The sequence below is a fragment of the Solanum lycopersicum genome, chromosome 4 (assembly GCF_036512215.1).
Source record: "Solanum lycopersicum chromosome 4, SLM_r2.1".
Lineage (NCBI taxonomy): Eukaryota > Viridiplantae > Streptophyta > Magnoliopsida > Solanales > Solanaceae > Solanum > Solanum lycopersicum.
Genome location: NC_090803.1, coordinates 62087646 through 62092240, shown reverse-complemented (window position 1 = coordinate 62092240; position 4595 = coordinate 62087646).

Genomic DNA, 4595 nt, shown 5'->3' with positions numbered 1-4595 from the left:
TATTGATTTTATAAACTGATTAATAATTATTATATATCACAAAATAATATAGTGAAAAAAAGAAAAAGATGAACGGATCGAGTAATTTTTCATTAATATAGATTAATTATAGTAACTTTTTTCATTATTATAGATTAAAATTACTCCTATTTTTTATGAGATTCATTAATTATTGATGTGTGTCCTACCATTCCAAAGCCTAGTTTGACTTGGATTTTTCAAACCAAAAAAAACCCACACCTAATGGCAAGTCATAGAATACACACCTATGGGTCAAACGAAGCTCATCTAATTATTTTGAACTCAATAACGTGTTATCTCAAGTCCATATCATGTCTTTTAATATTTTTGCACACCCAAAAGAATATAATACGATTTGTCTAAATTAAGTACGCTAATCCCTCGTTTAACGTAGAATAGCTAGACAAAAAATTGACAATATCTTGAGGAATCTTTTAGTCATATTATTATATAAGTATTAGTATTTGTTGTAAATTTTAGTTGCTAATCATCCTTTTAATTCATATTGCCACAAACAATGTCTTTGAGAAATACAAATAAAGACTCTTCTTATTAGGTAAAATGTAGCAACACAATTTCTATTATTGATATTGAAAGAGTGAAAGGACCATCAAATTTTTCCCTCATTCAATTACTCCCTACTTGTTAAAAATAATAGCGAAAATGGTCCCCAAAAAATGTTAATTTTGAGCGAAATTGTCATTGTATTTTTTATTCCTCGAACTATGTAATAGTGTATTTTAAAAGTATATATGTGCCCCGTGGACGCATTACTATTTATAATTATGCAATATTTTTTATATTCACTTGAACACATATATACTTTTAAAATACACTATCAAAATAGTGCAGGGGTAGAAGGTCATTTCCAAAATTTGGTGTTGTAACATCAATTTCAATCAAAGTTTGAATATATTTCAGATTTTTTTTTTCAAAATAAAATCTTTCCAATAAACTATTACATTGTATAAATACAAAAACAGGTAAACAAATAAATCTTGAGTAATTTACTTTCAAAACTAATTTACAACAAAAACAAAATATAGTTTAAGTTCGTATAAGAAAGCCATTCATTTCATTTTCATCTAATGTAAAATTCTTCAAAAAGAGCAAGTAATTTATATGTAAAATTGTTTCATTCGATATTTACAACTCTTCTCAGTGTTTATGGTCTTTATTTGCTTAAAGTATTGTAAAATTTTTTGTATCTCTCGAGTCGTGTCTAATAGTGATTTCTTTGCATAATCTTTGACAATAGACCTGAGGGTTTGAATTGTGATTTGTATTTTAGCTCATTTTAATCTAAAAATAACATTTGAAAGAGATCAATAACTTAACATAAATTTAACTCAACTCGTTTATTTGACACTACTAACTTCAATATTTACTTACCTTAGTTTAGGCCCTCACTTTGTTACCAATATTTAATCTAATCAATCAGTGTACCTTGATTTGGGGAGAGAAATTCAACTAATTTATTTTCAAATTCAAAGAAAGTGAAATACCGACGATGTTTATATAAATAAATGGGGTAGTACAAAAAGGAATTTTACTTTTGTCCATCGTTCAATTTTCGAGATATTAGAATAAGAGAATTAATAACAAAAATGAAATGAAGGTTAGTTAAATCAAGTTCGATTATCGATAAACTAAGATTTTAATTAGAATTAAAACCCGTGAATTATATATTGTCAGATTAAATTCCAATAATGACCGCTGATAATATCCTACGGCGAGCCTCACAGTAACCCGTTTTGTAGAGCCAGCCGACAGGTTAGCTACGGCGCTTCACCGACACCACAAACGCGGCTGGCTTAAGTGGACCCCATCAACGAATTTATAAATTAAATATGAAAATTCCGTGTCTCTATGAATGCATGTGACTATTCTGAATAAATTAATTATTCATTTTTCTCCACTGAATAAATTCTTTTGTTTCTACATACACATCTCTGATCTGAAATTTTTATTTTTTCTTATAAAAAATACTGTGAAAACGTAGTACATATTTGTTAAAAATAATAAAAATATTCACTTTCTCAATACTAATCTTGTCTCAATATATAATAAAATAGAATAAAGTCTTGTGGGAATTATACTCTTGCGGCCTCCTTATTAAAAGTTCCAATAATTACGCTCTAAAGTTTAAATTTCAGGGCAAAATAGCAGATTCTCTTAATTTGGTTAAAATGCAAACAACACAAAATTTGGTTAAAATTTGCGGCAAATATACATTGAATATATCGTTATAGTAAATATTATGAGTATTCAAGTGAATTAATTTTAATTAGAAAGAGTTAAATGTAAAATGTTGATATTATATGTAGTGTAACAATTGATATTACTATGTACTGATATCTACACGGTTCATAAGAAATTATAAATAATAAAAAGTGTAGTTTTATTCGTTTACCTCTATTAAATATTTTATTGTATGAAGTTTTATAAATTTATGAATTAATAATAAAAACAGAATGAAAAAGTTGATTAATTATTTTTTATATATTATAAATAAATAGTTTAAAATACTATTTTTTATTTTTAACATTATGAACAAATAATATAAAATTGAAAAGTGTACAATCAATTTCGTTTTAACTCTTTGAGATCGACTATTCTATTTTTAACCAATTGCCTTTTCTTTCTCCTATTTAATGCCCACTAATATGACCATCAAATGGTTCATTTCATTTGACCGCAAATTGGGGTCACTTTTAATTTTGCACATTTTTTCACTAATAGCAATGAATTCTTTCGTTTTTTATGATGAAAAATAAGAAATATACTACATTATTATTTAATATCCAAGATGTTGGTACCTTTTTCAAAAAAATATTTTTTTTTGTTCATTGCGTAATTTGTGTTCTTAGAAAAATAATTTTTATCGTAATATTTATATTAATTGATTAGATTTTGAAAAATAATTAGAGAACCTAAACATAAAAAACTTTTGATATTTCAAAAGTGACTAGTAGATAAAAGTAAAAATATAAGTTTATTCTCTCTAGTCCATAATAATTAAATTTATAAGACAATGTACATTTATCAAACAATAAAATTTAGAACACAAATTGAACATTATTTTCTCTTTTTTGTCTTTCTAATTATCCTTAAATTATTTTTGAAAACAAAAATAATTCAAAATGAATCATAAATACGAACAATTAACTTTCTTGAGCTTATCTATTAACAAATATAAATGAAGGGTAAAATTAAAGAATTTTTCAACCGTTCTCTTGACCATTTAAGTTACTAAATACATTGAAAAATGACTTAACATTTTAATTATTATTAACGGTAAATAATAATAATAATATAGTACACAAATAAGAATAACCGAATAAAGTTTATCCCTATTGGTTGTTTATTTTGCTGAATCAATAATCACTTCTTATTTTTTATATTTATCTGATATTTAATATTTATATTAGAATTTAATTAATTAATTTAAATTTGTATTATGTAAGATGAAAAACACTCAGACTCCTATTAATAGTTTTTTCATATTTAAAACTATTATGAAATTTTTATAATAAAGAAGAATAATTTCATTCACCGACTTTGATCGTTGATATATATATTTCATTTTCTTGTTTATTCCCCTCGAAACAAGTTAGAGTAAGCTTATGGACCAATCCTAGCTAATATGTGGAGAAGTTTGTCGGTCAATAAAATTGAATTCAATCGACCGTAAATACTAAATCATCATAATTAAAGCATAAATTCAGCTAGCTGTGCCTGTAAATAATTAAGTACAACAAAAGACAATCTTGTTAAAGAAATAAGCATTTTTAACAAATTATTCCAACTTTAATCTTTTTATATAGACAGCAATAAGTAAATCCCTTAATTGTCTCTAATTTATACACTACAATCTATATCAATTTAATTATTGGCTCTTTTTTGGATTGAAATAGAATCATATTGTCCTTCAGTTCATTTTTAATAATTTTTAATATCTTAAAAATAATTCTTTAATTACTTAATAATGAAAAATCCTATTTTATGGAACAATTGATTTGGTATGTTTCCATTGTTACTTAATTTCTTTTTTCAATTATATATTTACATAATATTTCAAAATACTATTTTACCCTTTATCTTAATTGTTTAAATATAATCAGACCTCTTGCCCTTGAATAATTAAGTATATTTTAGTAAATTTATAAATTACAATACAGTACGATACGATTAAACCAAACAATCAAAATATTATAAATAACAACAAACAATACAGTCTAGCCAAACATTATATCTACCATACAATACAATACAACACATTATCAAACAATAGATAACAATGATCCAAACAAAATTGTTAAGTCTCAAGTTATTGATATGAAAATAATTTTGATAAAAAGCACTTTCCTTAAATAAATTTTATGACGTATAAATTTAAATTAATTAAACTTTAATATAAATATTAGATACGGATATATATATATAATCTTACCCTAGAATTAGCGTGAATAACAACTAGACCACAACCTACTCCTAAAAAAACTACCCACGCTACTGTTTTTTTTTTCTTCTTTTATGGTGAGATCTTTTATCAATTAATGTCATATGATTTA